We start from the raw sequence: 17,289 nt of genomic DNA on the forward strand, positions 1-17,289 counted from the left end.
TTTAATTATATCTTCTAAACAATCAAAGTAACAAGCCACCATTTGTGTCTATCCACAACAAACTACATAATTTCCCTATCACTAACTCTAATTGTCCCACAAAGTTTTGTCCTAGGTCTCTCTTCTCTCTCTAACTTTTACTTAGTGATCTTATCAGTTCTTATGGATTCAATTATCAAATTATCACTATGCAAATGTTTCTTAGATCTGTTTATCCAAACCTAACCTCTAGTTTCACATTTCTAATTGCTTATTAGACATCTCAAACTAGATGTACCATCAATTTTCTCAAACTTAGTTATGTCCAAAACTGAACTCATTATCTTTTCCTAAACTCTTCTTTCTTCTTCATTTCCCAGTCACTGACAAGTTCACTACCATCCTCTTAGTCATGTAGTCTCCCAACCTAGGTGTCTTTTTTGGCTCCTCAATCCCTCTCACCTTCCATGTCCAATCAATTGCCAAGCCTTATTGTTTCTACCTTTGTAATACCTCTTGCATACTCCCCCTTCTCTCTTATGTCAGTGCCACTACCTTTGGATAATACCTCATTACTTCATGCTTAGACTATTGCAATAGCATTCTGGTTGATCTCCCAGCCTCAAGTCTGGCTCCACACCATTCCATCCTCCACTGAACAATCAATGTGGTCCTTCCCAAAGTGCAGGTAAAACCATGCAATATCTTGCTCCCACCCCACTCCATCCCCATTCAAGTGGATCACTATAACCTCCAGGATCAAATTTAAAATCCTCCATTTGACTTTTAGAGTTTATACTAACTGGACCTCTTCTTTATTCTCCCTACTCTTCCCTTATTTATTTTACAGTCTAGTGACATTGTTTTACTTCACCTTCTTTTCTCATAATACTCCATTTCTGAACTCCAAACATTTTTCCTGGCTATCTCCAATGCTGAGAATTTTCTCCCTATTCATCTCTGTCTCCTGGCTTACTTCAAGTCTTAGTTAAAATCCTACATTTGACAAGATGCCAATCCTAATTTCCTTTAATATTAGTGCCTTCAATATAAGATTCACTTCAATTTATCCTGCATATATTTTGTTTATACATAGTTGTTTGCATGTTATATCTTCAGTTGGACTGTAAGCTCCTTCAGAGCAGGGACTAGGTTTTTGTTGTTATTTGCCTTTCTTTGTATCCTCAGTTCTTGGCATGCACACAGTAGGTACTTAATAAATGTTGATTCGAGTTACCTAAAATTTTGCTTATCAGTGATTATTATTATTATATTATATGATATATGATATATATTCTATATTTCAATAAGATACAAGTTGTTATACCTTATTGAAATTTAGATTCATCCCTTTATTGATTGGTTATATTACTTTAGAATTTTAGGTGACTCAAATTTTTCTCATCATTTTCTGGCCATATGGCAGTTCTGTGTGGTAGGAATGGAGTTTGGAGGTTGGTCAGAGGATTGGTAATTCTAGAAGTATGAATATTTGTTAAGAGCTACTGTATGTAGTACTTTTTTTTTTTTATTAAACCCTTACCTTCTGTCTTGGAGTCAATACCGTCTATTGGCTCCAAGGCAGAAGAGTGGTAAGGGTAGGCAATGGGGGTCAAGTGACTTGCCCAGGGTCACACAGCTAGGAAGTGGCTGAGGCCAGATTTGAACCTAGGACCTCCCGTCTCTAGGCCTGACTCTCAATCCCCTGAGCTACCCAGCTGCCCCCTGTATGTAGTACTTTTGCATCTGACTCATAGGTTCTCACCTTTGTGGCATAATCATAAAGATTATGCTATCTGGTTACTGCCAGAAGCCATCATTTTGAGACTAATTATGTGACTATGTTCTTTTTCTTCAATAGTTTCAAAATGTTTGAGGAAATGTCTTTATTCACACAAAAAAGTTTATTGGAAAGGTCTTATTTCTATTGAGTTTAGCTACAAATGCAAGCAACTTAGTCTGTACATTTATCTTTGTCAGATAGCAGACTGGTATGGTGCAAAGAGTGCTAGATTTAGAACCAGAGGATATAGATTTGAGTTTCAGCTTTGCTTCTTGTTAGGGGTGACCTTAGGTAAGTGACACATAATCTTTCTGGTTCTGAGTATCCATATCTATAAAATAAAAGACAAGGATGTCCTCTCTTATTGCTCTAGTTAGACCTAAATGGAACAACAAATAATAAACAGTTAAAATTGCAGAATGACAGATTTTTATGTGATTTAAAGAAAAATTTCCTAATAATTCGAGCTATTCAAAAGAAGAATTTCAAAAATTATTTAATTCCTGCATGGTTTCCATTATTTGAATTACATCATTTAAGCTAGCCTGCCTGAGGTGAATGAATACTTGTATATTTTGCCTGATCCCTCTAGAAAAAAATGAATAAGCTTTAAAAGTAAGCTGAAAACCTAGATCCTAGTGCTGAGTCCATTATTACCAACATGTATCACCTTGAGGAACACATACTCAGTTTGCTCATCTACAAATTGTATATTATAATTCTTACACAGCTTGTTTCAGAGAAAATATCATTAAATTCAACAGTCATTTATCAAGTGCTTCCTGCATGCAAGCCTCTACCCTTTCTTTTCAACTCTGGCTAGGTCAGCTCCATGTAGGACTTTGTCATTTGGAGCAAATTATTTACATGTGTGTTCCTGTGTCCATAGTCACATATACATATATATCATGCCTGAAGGCAAAATATTTGCCAATGTTGACAGTAAATATCTATAAAAAAACAAAATGATCTGGTTAATGCCATGTTCTAATTCCATAACAAATCTTAGGATAAGTTTTAGAATTAGAGGAATATAAGATAACTAATGCAATCCCTTTTTTTCTTCCTTTTATAAGTAAGGAAATTAAAATCTAGATAAAGGTAATTTAACTAAAGTCACTTAGGTGGTACATAGCAGACCAGAATTCAAACTTTGGTGTTTTGATTAACAATCAAAAGATCTTTCTTGTATATTAAATTGTAGGTAAAAATTATGTTTCCATTGCAGAACTGAAAAATGGTTTTGTAAAGCAGGAACTTCTTTTCCTTTGAATTCTTCAGATTTGAGGCTCTGAGGTTTTCTGTCACTTTCTGCCATGGAATGGAAGAAAGCTTGCCTCTCATCAACAAATTCTTCATAGTGTGCAAAAGTCTCAGAAAATCACTTCTTGTTTCATGAGGGTGATCAGTTTCACCTTGGTCTTTTTTACCTCTCCAGTGCCTTTTGGAATCTTAGGTGGATGAAACAAAAGTGTGAATATAATCTATGCTTTAAAGGTGCATTCATTTTCTTGCTGATCTCTTTCTATGAAATTAAGTTATTCACGGCACCTACCTTTCGCTTTCAAAGTCTAGTTTTGCAGACTTTCAGCTTTTGTTAAGTCTCACTGTGGCACCCCCTCCTTTACACATACACACATATGAATAACCAACAACACATATATATAAACAAACACATGTGTTTGAGTATATATGTGTTGTGTGTATACACGTGTGTTTACATGAGTATATCATACGTGTGTGTGTGCATTGCATGAATGCATATGAAACCCACCTTAGGGAGCATGGTACAATGAAAAACAATTGAACTTAGAGTACCTGAGTTATATTCCTGGCTCTACCATACATGTGACCCTATGGAGATGATTTCGCCCAGCTAAGTTTCAGTTTCCTAATCTACAAAACCAATGGGTTAGACTAGATGATTTCCAAAATCCCTTCTAGTTCTCAATCTATAACACTATGATTTTTAAAGAGGGTAAAAGTAAGAGTTTGGACTAAGATGACTCTAGAATTTCTTCCTAAATTTCTAAATCAATATCTTAGAGATCCTTCTTACATCTGGATATTTTCATTCATGATAAATGCTGTTATAATAACATGTTTTGGGAACCATGCTTTGCTGAATGATCACAAAAAAGAAAATAAAAACAAAAGCAGCAGTATAGGATATCCCCTTCAGATAGGCAAAAAACATGCCACCATGACTGCTCAGACAAAGTAGTTTGATGAGCTAGAGTCACATTGAAAGATGGGAGGTGATCATGTCATGAGAAAGAGTTTTAGAAGCAGAACAAAAAGTAAATAACTACATTTGTATAGGGGAACTCAAATTTGTTCAAACAGAAGTATCTATATTACCTTGAACAAATTATCTCAGGAGTCCTCAGATTTCTCCTCTGGAAAATGAGGAGGTTAATCTGCATGACCATTAAGGTTTCTTCTAGCTCTCAGTCTATCATTTTATGAATTTAACTTGACAAACATTTATTAATTGCCTACTATTTTCAAAGTATCATTCAAGTTGTTGGTGATACAAAAGAGAAAAACAACAAAGTTCCTGCTGCCTTAAGAGCCGAAAAATATAATGACTTAGAAGAGTCAGAGTTTCATATCAGTGTCACGTAGAGTGTTAAGGAATGTGCTTCTGCTCATGGAAAAGTGGAGGGGCTGACTGGTGAACGGAAAGCAATTAAAAAACAGGGAGGAGTTAAGGCAACAGTCTTAAGATAAAACAGACTAAAAGGCAGCCTCCATGGAGTATTACTTAGATGAAATGAGTTAAGTCTTAAATAATGGGTATATAGCATGTGGGAAAATAAGAAGCAGGAACCAGAAAAGCTGTGAGATGGATTCTGAAACAAGATAGAAGAGGAGAAAATGAACGGTACTCTTCAAAGTTATAACAAGCAAAATATGGACATGGAATAAAAAACAGCTGTGAGAGGAATGTTAGTGTGGCAGAGAATAGTCTAATTGTAGGTTCAGTTGTGCTCTAGCAAGGAGGCAATCCAACCTCAGACCTTACTGCAAGTAAGGAGCTAGATCAAGTCCTGAAAAAATGATGCCACCTTGGAGGTGGGTAACCCAGAAGCAGTTATGTCTTAATGATGGGAGAGGACTCTAAGGAAAGGTGCTGGGATGCCTATCATTATGGGAAAAGAAATGCACCCTCTGAGGGAAGAAACATTCTCCTCTTACATGGATCTTGGTATCCTGGATAAAGCCCCATTTACCTCATATAAGTTGAGATTCTGTTATTTTGTTTTCAGATATAGAAAGAAATCAAATACCAAGTTAGGGGATTGAAGGAGGAAAATTGAAAATTTTGCTTTCAGGATATCCTATTCAATACTTTAAGTATAGAATCTTAATCTTCAAATAGCTTCTGAGAACCTAATCAGCTTTTTTCCCCCCACTAGTCTCAAGGATAGGGTAAAAGGTTGGTTTTCTGATAGTTAAAGAGTTATTCTAATAATATTCTCCTTCCCTTTTCCACTTGGCTGTAAGTTTGAGAGCTAAAGGTATACTATTTCAGTCATATCTTAAGTGAGAGTGAATCCTTAAAGCAAACTTAATTTGGACACTATCCTTATTAATTTAGATCGATTTTTGGCATTTGTTAGTTCAATAACATGTAGTAACAATTATAGCTATCATTTATATACACTTTAATGTTTGCAAAGCTCTGTACATGTTACTTTATTTGCATAATAAGCAACATGCTGCTTTTTAAATAAATGGCTATCATGTTAGTAGGCACTAACCTTGAATGAAACAGCATTGTATTATCTTTTTCATTAAACTACAGGGGCATTGGAAGAGTTGATTGCTACCTCATTTCACTGCTATGTGTCTTGTTCCACTAGGTTGATCTAGGCTCCTGTGACAGAGAGATAGGAAGAAATCATAGCAAGTAATGAAAAAAATGAAAAGGAAAAAAAATCTTCCAACATTATAGAAAAAAAATTCTCTTATTTCTCTCTGTTTTTTTTAGAGCCCCTTCACCACAAACAGGCATACTCTGGGCACAGATAAATAAAAAGGAAAACTGCTTTAAAGGGGTATGATGAAGTTCAGGACTTGTGATGAAACACAAACCACCTTAATCTGGAGCTCATAACTACAAGCCAGGGACACATTTATTACACTGTGACCTTCGATTGTCCCTGCTTACTTTTCTCTCTGAAATAAAAATTTCACTTGAGACTAGTTGAGACTAAGGTACCCAACGACTCTAATATTCTGTCATTCTGTCATTTAAAAATTCCTTTTCCCAAAATGTACTCATTATTTTATAAGACATTTTCCCTTAATTGTATAAATTTTTCCCTTAAATCTGCTTAGGGGGCCTTTTCACTAGAATTTCAAAATTGATGGATGTTTCAGAGTCTAATTCTTTAGGGAAGAGGAATCAGGGACCAATTGTAGCTACTCATGTCTCTGGGAAAACCCCAAAATAAAACATGTCAAGATAACTCATTTTATATAATTCTTCTAAATATTTCATACAACATTCTAGGACCTGTGGCATCCATTGGTAATGCATTTGAATCAGATACTTAGCTAGTCTATGTATTTTATTTAACTTAGTTAATTTTAGCAAAATCTCCTTTGCTAAGTAAATTTGGACATTGTATTAAATTAGATAAATACTTTCAGTCTTATTTCATTTTACTTTCTTTTATGCTCTTTCTATTTTGTTAAAACTGAACTGGAAAAGTGTTCCATATACACAACATTCTATATTCTCTCCCTATGCCTTTGTATACATGGTCTCCATTCTGAGAATGCATGTTATCCTGGTCTTTATTTTTTAAAATCCCTTTCTTCTTAGAAAGCTAAGGAAAGTCAATAATTCCTTTAGTGTGTAGCACAGTTCCTGTTCTATATTGGTACTTAATAAGTGTTTATTGATTAATTGTTACTTGGCCTTAACCAGTAGTTTGGAGTCTCTCCTAAAATTATTTTGTATGTGTTTTGTATAAAGCCAGTATGTACTTGATATGCATATGTTTGAATTCCTTGGCCCTTCTATTCAAAGGATGTAAGTTCATTGAGTACAAGGACTTTTGTTCTTTGTAACTCTAGCAGTAGCACAGTGCTTTGTATTTAACATATGCTACTGAATTAAATTGAAATATTTTCAAGGAAAATATCTTGTCAAACACCATAAGTCTGTTAGGATCATGAATTTTTGCTTTGTAAAGGACTATTTATTCTCTTTCAGGGAGTTTAAACAATTAGACTCAGAGAAGGAAAAAGGAAATATTTTAAAATAACAAAAATAATGGACATTTAAAAACCTGAATCATTTAGATTCCAGTATTCTCCAGAAATAGAAATATAGAAATCTTCTGCTTCCCAAATGTTGCCCATATTCTCACACATCAAGGACAACAAACTTGTCTCCTTTTCAATATTTCATCCCCATGTTTATTGTCCCTAGCTCTTGACACTTAAATAGAGCACCTATTAACATACTCTTCAAGGAACTTAAACTTCTCAGGCTCTTAGATCCAAATCCTTTCAAGAAAAAAAACTGAACATTCAATGAATAATCAGTGTACCAGACTTACTTAAAGATATCTGTGACTAAAAAGGAAACCACAACTGGTAGGCTTTTTTCACTTTTGTTTCATGAGAAATATTGGAAATATAGAATATATTCATCATCATAAACCTTTCTGGGATGCTGGATACTGTAATTACATGTTCATTCCTTTACACTTTCAACTTCATAGCTGTTCTTGGCAATCTGCTCAGAGGTTCCTAAATTTCTATGACTTGGGTCTATCCAGAATTAGAAACACAAGATCACATAGCTTTGGATTGACATCTTGAGACTGTCAGTCCTGTGACATTGACACCTTCCATCCTTAATTTTTTTGTTTACTTAAAATAACTTGAAGGAAGACTGAAATAATCCTTTATAGACAGTCGAATCTATATTATTCCTATTGAATTATATTCTTAAAATGAATATTTGTAAATGAAGAGGGGAGAGTGGGAGGAGGGAAAAGGAGAAAGAGGAAGATAGAGAGCAAGGATGGGAAGAAGGAGAGAATTTCTACAAGTTTTAGTGATTCTTCTTTGACTGAGGAGGCTGAAGCATGCCATTTCATCAGCATGGTAAATTGCCAATATGAAAGCTCCCCCAACCAATGATGCTTAACTCTTGTAATTTATAGTACTAGATGTCAGGCAGGACTTAAGCTCAGATCTTCTTGACAGCAAGACCATCTTTCTACTTATTACAACACATTCAGAGCATTTTCTGTATATATGATACATATATAAACATGTATCTCATAGATATAGCTGTATTTATATTCTCTTTTCAAAAGTTATGCTTTCCATAAATCTCTATATCTTCTACATATGCATATAAACATTTATATATCATGTGTTTAGATATTAAATATGACATTAAAATATACATATGGGTTATAGATTATATAAATATATCCATGGGCATATGTGAATATGTGTATATCACATATGTATTTTATATATATGTATGTATAGGAGCTGGGTAACCATCTTGGCTAGATGTCTGCCTAATTATTTCTTATAGAAACATTGTCTTCTAGAACCAAAAGGGACCATAGAGATTTGAGCTCAATTCCTGACTTTTCTAATGATGAAACTGAGACCCACAGAAAGGAAGGTGACTTTTTCAAGGTCTTCTGGCTGGTCAATAGCAAAGCCTGACTCTCCTAAATACCATGATATTTAAAAAAACATTTCAACACTGTAGGCTTCAGATATGCCCAGTTTCCAAAAAATACAGAAATTTGGACCAGACTGAATAATGATTAAAAAAAAAGAGAGACGAAAAATCTAATGAGAAACTACAGTGATTTCTTCTATCCCAGAACTATGTAAGAGGTCAACCTGAGGGAAAGGAAAGTCAGCACCAGTTGCAGGGTAACCTCCTAACATGATGAGACATGGCCAGAAACAGATGTAGTTTATGACACTCTGTCTCTGGAAGCAGTAAGAGCAGAGAGATCCCCTGAGAAATCACCAGGGTTACCAGAAAGTCCCTAGGTGTGGGCCTTGGAAGCCACAGGGATTGTCAATAAAAAATTATCAGTAGGGGGCAGCTGGGTAGCTCAGTGGATTGAGAGCCAGGCATACAGACGGGAAGTCCTAGGTTCAAATCTGGCCTCAGACACTTCCCAGCCGTGTGACTGGACAAGTCACTTGACCCTCATTGCCTACCCTTACCACTCTTCTGCCTTGGAGCCAATACACAGTATTGGCTCCAAGACAGAAGGTAAGGGTTTAAAAAAAAAAAAAAAAAGATCAGTACAGCATTAGTGTCAGAGGCCCAGGGACTCTGAAATCTTTAACATGCTATCTGAGATCCCTCAGGGTCCTAGAGAACCTTAAGAGATTTATCAAGTATTTTCCCCTACTGCTCAAGATCCCATCAGCTGTTGTCCTCCCTTTGTTATAGACTCCACTACAGTTTAACCTCTTAACATGAATTGGATTTTACAATGGCATTTTTACTTCATTTTAATTTTTGCACTTATTTTAATTAAGGAAATTAGCCTATAATTTTCTTTCTCTGTTTTTCTTCTTCTGACTTAGGCATCATTGTGTCATAAAAGGAATCTGGAAGGAGTTCTTGATTTTTTTACTTCAAAGATATAGCAAGAACAAATATACAAACTTCTGAAGCATAATCTCTATTATATTACCTTGGTTTAGGGAAAATAAGTCTAAAACATAGCTAAGTTCCTATGCTCCTATCCTGTTTACAGACAGCATGACTTTCAATCAAGTCCTTCCACTGAACTGGGGTTCCAAAGTTTGCTTTTGAAAATCATTTTTTAATTTTTGGGGTATTGGTGCTGCACTGACTGGAAAACCATCATGATCCTGACTCCCACATTCCCATGGCTTACTTTCCCAGAGATTGTAGACTACATCTCTGCATCTAGAATGAAGGGGAAAAAAATTAAATGACCTCAGAGATGAAGAAGGCCCCAATACCTTCATTGTCTATCATCAGACACTACCATGAGCAAGAGTCACCAAGTTCCCCTAAATGCAAATGGAGTAAAGAGGTGAGCAAAGTTGATTAGAGTCTTCTTGAAAAAGTCAAAAGCTCTGGCTACATAGCCAATCAAAAAAAGAAAATCTTTCTCCCAATCACATGGTTAGGAAGACTCAATTATTGTATGTCCATTTCTATTTAACAGTCACTCTAAGACTTCCCTAAGACATTCCCCATCATGAAGCCACATCTGCATTGTCTTCCACATGAAGAAATTTCATCAATCAAATGAGATAATGGACCCTGAGCAAATGCCAGACAATATTTTTGCAAATCAAGATTCTTTTGAATCTTTGTGGATTAGAGGTAGAAAGAGGAAGAACATTAAATAAGGGCTTCCATAAATACCTAGAAGCAATAAATCAAGAGATTAAAATGAAATAAACATTATGGAGGAAGGAATCAGAACTGGTAAACAGTAGGGACTCCCTGAAAACAAGAACGAAATAAACAGACAAAAAAGGGAGTCCATGAGATGACAAGAAATATTAGAGTAAAATTAAAGACAAAAAAAGAAAATATAGAATATCTGATATTTTTTTTAAAGAACAATTGACCTGGAAACTTGTTCGAGGAAAGATAATTTAAGAATTATTGGATTTTCTGAAAAATTTGGCCAGTTCAGATCTATTAGAACTAAACAACAAAGAAAGAATCCATTGATCACTTCTTAAAAGGAATTCCTTCCAAAAAAAAGTTCCTAGAATGTTATAGTCAAAGCTTTCACATCAATGAAAAAATACTGCCAGCATCCAGAAAGGAGCACTTTAAGTATCAAGAAACTACAATCAGGATAACACATGACCTAGCTGCTTCTGCTATAAATGAAAAGATATTTTCTTTTTTTTTTTTAATTTGGCAACAATTTGTTCTTTTTGCCAAGTACACATACATACTGATATGTCTGAAATTATAAAACATTTTCTACCTGACTCCATCTATCACCCAATTAGTAATAGGTAGGTTTTTTCTACAAACAGCTTTCTAATTATTTTGTCATTTCATTTTTTTTTCTTTACCTTTCATTTTTCTTTACCTGAGATGCCTAAGTCTACAGCAATTGTTATCAAAGACAATGTTGTCTTTAAAAAACACTAAAGGAATCTATAGTTTATTAAGAAGTGCATGCATCTTTATTGAACTAAAATAGAGCTGGCTATATAACTATTTTAGTCTAAACTGAAAGAAACAATCCAAACTACATGATTGTAGAACAGTATGTGCAAATTCAATTATGCTGGAAATTAATGGCAAGCACAGGTTATTATGGCACAATGAAATCATCCAAATTTACTTTCAGTTCATCCACCCAGAAAGACCCCTCCCAATACTGACAGCTTTTTGCAAGAGGATCACAGCTGTCTTCTGAATTATTTGTTGTAAAGGCAGTTTTCATTATGCTGATCCAGGTAATGCAGGTTGGGGGAAGGTGTTTAACTTTCCCTAAATACTGTTTCACTAGACTTTGGGGGACTTGAGAATACCCATGATTGTCTTCTAAAGAATTACTGCCATAGGAATTCTGTTCCTGAAAATTTGAGCCACCACTCAGGATGACTCTTATTATCTGCCCTTGACTAGAGACTGGTTCTCTCCAATAAAATCTTTGTATCTCCTCACAGAGGGGAGCCCATGGGAATACAAAGGGCTTTGTCATTTGGTAAAAGAGAAGTGAATCTTTTGTAGGTTACAGGTAAAGATGTCAAATGTTATTTTGTATAGTCCTTCACAAGGTCTTTCACACACTGGACTGAGGCACAAGCTTTCTTGATTATGGATAAAGTTTTTAATATTCTTAGTAATTTGGATTGCACTTGAGTCACAGGATGTAAAGTAAACAGTTCTCTCTTCAGTTCCCAATAGACATGCTTCATGTTATCACTCGGAATGCCTAACCTTTGGAAGTCTGTTTTACTGAGATTGTCTTCCTGCAACTAATCTTGTTAGGCTGTCTGTAGCAACAGTCTTTGACAACTACATACCTTTCACATCAGCTCTAGCTCCTGTTCCAAACCATGGATCTTTAGGCCACTACTCAACTTTTCCACCTCCCATTTAAATGAAAGCCAACTTAGATACCTTATCACTTCCTGAGTCTCAATCTTTGTCCTGAGCTAGAGGAGATCTACTTCTATAGTCTGTAGCTATTCTTTTAAACCTTTCAAAGATTCTTTATTAATTTTATCCAATTTGTTTTTCAAATTACCTCTGCCTAGGCAGACCTTCTGATAAGCATGATAGACCTTGTTTACTCTTTCTCATTCCATTGAGCTGGATTCTTCATCTAATCAGATCTCAAGAAGCTTTTCTTCCAGAAATCTTACTTTTTCTTTAAGAGGGAATTTTCCTTCTTTTAAGTCATTTTTTGATGTCTTTATATTCAGTGACAAGGGCAAAATGTGAAGCTATAGGCTCACTCCTATATAGAGTAACATAGAAATCACAGTATCTTTCCTCTGAGTCTCTTCATCATTCAGAATACAGATCCCATCTTCTACTAGTGTATCCATGATTTCCCAGACATGCTGAGCTAATTTATAACACTTTGGGTCAGTGGGGTCACAGAGGGTCACAGTAGTCTACTAGCTTGGGCCAGACCTTGGGCTCCCCAAGCCCAACCCCCAGACCTCTGCCTGGGCCTCCTGCATCTTGGGCAGTGGGGCAGGAGAAGGGTAGTCCAAAAAGAGGTTTTCAAATACAATATTCCCAAAAGCAAAAGATTTTAGGTTACAACCAAAAATTTTGAAAAATTGAGTATAAATTTGCAAGTCAAAAAGGGGAATCTTTAATGGATTAAAAAACCTTTAAGTTTTTCAGACGAAAAGACCAAATCTGAATAGGGAATTTGAAGTATGAGCACAAGAGTCAGGAGAAAGCTTGAAAGGTAAACTTATTTGAAAAACTGGAAGGGGTTGTATGATGACAGTGCTAACAATCTATTAAATGAAGAAACAAGTATCCTTTCAGAACTTCAATATCTTCAAAGGCTATTGAAGTAGTCAAATAGGAAAAATAAAGTTCTGACACTGGAATGATTCTTGTCTAAGAGCTGAAGAGGGAAAGAAGGAAGGGTAAGGGGGCAGCTAGGTAGCTCAGTGGATTGAGAGCTAGGCCTAGAGACAGGAGGTCCTAGGTTCAAATCTGGTATCAGACACTTCCCATCTGTGTGACCCTGGGCAAGTCACTTGACCCCCATTGCCTACCCTTACCACTCTTCTGCCTTGGAGCCAATACACAGTATTAACTCCAAGACGGAAGGTAAGGGTTTAAAAAAAAAAAAGGAAGTGTAAAAGAAACACATTAGTGTAGAAAAAAAGAAGTAAGGAGGTTTGCTATTTTTCAAAATTGAATTACATGAGAATAATATGTAAGCAATAAACCTGGTGAAAGGAGTAAGTGAAGTGTCATCAGATGAACACTTTTACATGCACACAAACACATAGAGTTTAGTTTAGAAATACATCATACCCAACAGAAAACAAAGCAATAATGGAGAGGGAAGAAAGGAATTAAGAGGGAGAATAATACCAGAAGGAAAAAGTTACAAGCAAAACAAACTTTCTGACCCTGAAGGGAACAATTAAAAGGCAGAAGGAGAAAAGCAAAAAAAATCAAAGAGGGTATCTTGAATTGCATCTTAAGACAATTGGAAAATGATTGAACAAATTGTACTATATGAATGTAACAAAATATTATTGTTCTAAGACAATTTTAGAGATTTCTGGGTAGTATGAACTGACACGGAAGAGAAGAAAATCGAGTGTACATTTTATATAAAGACAATATCATAAAGAAAAACAGTGTTGAAATTCTTAAGTAGTTTAAAAATTATCAAAGCAATCCTCTACCATGTCTCCAGAGATCTCATGATGAAACATGTTACCCATATCCAAAAGAGATGAAGTAATCAAAGTACAGGAAAAGACACATTTTTGATCATGACCAATGAATAGATTTGTTTCTCTCAAATGTTTGTTACAATATTTATTTTCTTTCTTTCTCTTTGTTTTTATTTGAAGGAGAGGGAGATTGGAGGTAGGAGATTACCATTACAATAGAAAGAGGGGGGGAAGAGAGCCATTGGAATAGATTTTAATTTTGTAGGAGACAACTGCAATCAGTATAACATAAATTCTACAAAATCCAGCTTCTATGAAATTCAGAAGAAAGTACCAACAAGAAGACAGTTTTGAAATATATGTATCATTTATTATATATGTATGATTTATTACATACCCTTTTTAAAAAGCAAATGATATGAAATAGAAATTCACAGTTTTGTATAGAATACTCTCATGTTCTCTGGTATATATGGTATATTTTCTTATTTTGATGTCTAAATTCAAAGTAATTTTTTAAAAGGAAGAAGAAAAGAACTAGCTCCAGAGTACATATCACAGAACTGTTGAATTAAAATTGGAGAGCAGCATGGAAATAAGGGAGGAAGAAAATATGGAAAGAAAGAAACAAGTAGTACTTACTGTGTGCAAGACACTATGCTAAGTACTTTATAACTCTTGGAGGTAGATGTTATTATTATTCCCATTTGACAGTTAAAGAAAATGAGGCAGAAAGGGGTTAAATTACTTGCCCATGGTTACAGTGTCTGAGTGTGGATTTGAATTCAAGGCTTCCTGACTTTAGGTCCAGTACTCTAAGCACCTAGCTGCAGCTAAGACAAGGAGCCAAGACTATAGAATTCTGCTTTCTTTGTTCTTAATCTGGTTTCCATGGGTAGATTGAGGAAATCTATGACCTACAATGAGAAATTTAAATTTTAGATTGAAAAGAGTAGCAGTCTGGGAGTCAAAAAACCTGAGTCCCAGTCTTGGCCCTGCCAATAATACTCTATATTAATCTTGGTGCAAGGCATTTCCCTTCTCTCAATTTCACTTTTTTTTAAAACTATAAAATGAGGAGTTAGAACTAAAAGATTTCTAAGGTCCCTTCTAGTTCTGAGATCCCAAGACTCTAGAATCTAGATATTGCTGTGTTCCTATTTTGGGCTCTATGATCCTTTCTTCATAGTCTGTGTCCCTGAGAAACCATAAACCCAGGCTGTTATTTTTATGAGTGTCAGCAACCCTGCTCCCTCAGATTAGATTTCTTCACAAGAAGGTAGATTTTCGCTGACATGTTAATACTTTTAAAGGGTACTGGTGATTCCTGAGGAGTGAATGAACATAGCAAATGGTCAACCCAGCTACAAACAGAAGTTGATATGTGTCAAGCAAAGCTTTATGCATTCGTTATAGGCATCACCAGCTTTTTTAGTCTTCCAAGGTCATTCTCCTTTCACATGTCCACAGGCCCTTGTATGGTGTTTTCTGGTTTCCTTAAAATAGATTTTGGGATCATAGGATCATGGACTTAGAGCCGTAAGGGATCTTAGAGATCACTTAATCCCACCCCATCATTTTACAGATGACAAAGTGCCCTTGTAGTGAAAGTGCTGAGAATAAATCTTTGGGGAAGGAAATGAAATGTGTTTCTCAGATTTCTCATGCCACCTGCTTTCACTCTTGTATCCTCTTAAGGATATACCACAAGACAATCAACCCAAAGGGGATCACTGAAAAAAAATTATTTTTTTTAGCCCATCTGACTTTTTTCACTAGTCCATCTGACTAAATGACAAAGTAATTCCTTGTTAGTAAATCAGTTCAATTCAATTCAACAGAAACATACTGAGATTTTATAATGTAAAAGACACTGCACACTATGGGGTAATACAAAGATTTTGTAAACAAGCTTATATTCTAAATTGTTTTTAGCCCCTTGACGACCATATGATTCTAATTGGCAAGATCAAGTTTGGTTAGGTGGGTTTTAGACTTTTTTGGTCTCCTTGCTGAGACAATTAATTTACATAAGTAATTTTCATAGGAACTGATTTGCCTTTTTTGACATGAACTTTGATATGAAGCTTGTTTAATTTGGTCAGATTGGAGCTTAAAATAGCTCAAAATTTTCCTATCTAATTTTGTAGTTGTTTTGTTCTTTGCTCTAGCATGTAAACAATCTGCAGTCCAAAATATTCCCATATAATAACTAATGGTGTATTTTCTTTCAAGATATAATCAATTTATTTCTGTGTTATAATTTGATGTCCAACAACTTCAAACACCTTATTAAAAGAAATCTTTCTAGTCTATAGGTGTTAGGATCCCATAAGACAATGTGAGAAGCTTTGGTCTCTTTCTTTTTATTTTTCTTTTTCTTTTTTATTTTTCTACTTCATTTATTTTTTTAACATTTATTAATATTCATTTTTAACATGGTTACCTGATTCATGCTCCTCCTATCCCCTTCAACCCCCCCCCGCACCCCCCCCACGCATGGCCGATGCGCATTTCCACTAGTTTTGTCATGTGTCCTTGATCAAGACTAATTTCCAAATTGTTGGTAGTTGCATTGGTGTGGTAGTTTCGAGTCCACACCCTCAATCATGTCCACCCCGACCCATGCGTACAAGCAGTTGTTTTTCTTATGTTTCCTCTCCTGCAGTCCTTCCTCTGAATGTGGGTAGCTTTCTTTACCATAAATCCCTCAGAATTGTCCTGGGTCATTGTATTGCTGCTGGTACAGAGGTCCATTACATTCAATTTTACACAGTATATCAGTCTCTGTGTATAGAGTTCTTCTGGCTCTGCTCCTTTCGCTCTGCATCAGTTCCTGGAGGTCTCTCCAGTTTGCCTGGAACTTCTCCAGTTTATTATTCCTTTTAGCACAATAGTATTCCATCACCTGCATATACCACAGTTTGTTCAGCCATTCCCCAATTGAAGGACATACCCTCCTTTTCCAGTTTGTTGCCACCACAAAAAGCGCAGCTATGAATATTTTCGTACATGTCTGTTTATCTATGATCTCTTTGGGGTACAAACCCAGCAATGGTATGGCTGGATCAAAGGGAAGGCATTCTTTTATAGCCCTTTGAGCATGATTCCAAATTGCCAGCCAGAATGGCTGGATCAGTTCACAGCTCCACCAGCAATGCATTAATGTCCCAATTTTGCCACATCCCCTCCAACATTCATTACTCTCCCCTTCTTTCATTTTAGCCAATCTGCTAGGTGTGAGGTGATACCTCAGAGTTGTTTTGATTTGCATTTCTCTAATTATTAGAGATTTGGAACACTTTCTCATGTGCTTATTGATACTTTTGATTTCTTTACCTGAAAATTGCCTATTCATGTCTCTTGCCCATTTATCAATTGGGGAATGGCTTGATGTTTTATACAATTGCTTTAACTCCTTGTATATTTGAGTGATTAGACCCCTGTCAGAGTTTTTCGTTATAAAGATTTTTTCCCAATTTGTTGTTTCCCTTCTGATTTTGACTACATTGTTTTTGTTTGTACAAAAACTTTTTAGTTTAATATAATCAAAACCATTTAATTTACATTTTGTAATTTTCTCTAACTCTTGCTTGGTTTTAAAGTCTTTCCTTTCC

At 35.4% G+C, this 17,289-nt stretch overlaps 1 pseudogene; it reads right to left on the minus strand.

Annotated features, from left to right (window-relative positions):
• Positions 1-11,203: 11,203 nt before the first annotated feature.
• On the minus strand, positions 11,204-12,343 carry LOC123246253 (annotated as a pseudogene).
• Between the last annotated feature and the right edge of the window lie 4,946 nt (positions 12,344-17,289).

The sequence above is a fragment of the Gracilinanus agilis genome, chromosome 4 (assembly GCF_016433145.1).
Source record: "Gracilinanus agilis isolate LMUSP501 chromosome 4, AgileGrace, whole genome shotgun sequence".
Classification (NCBI taxonomy): Eukaryota; Metazoa; Chordata; class Mammalia; order Didelphimorphia; family Didelphidae; genus Gracilinanus; species Gracilinanus agilis.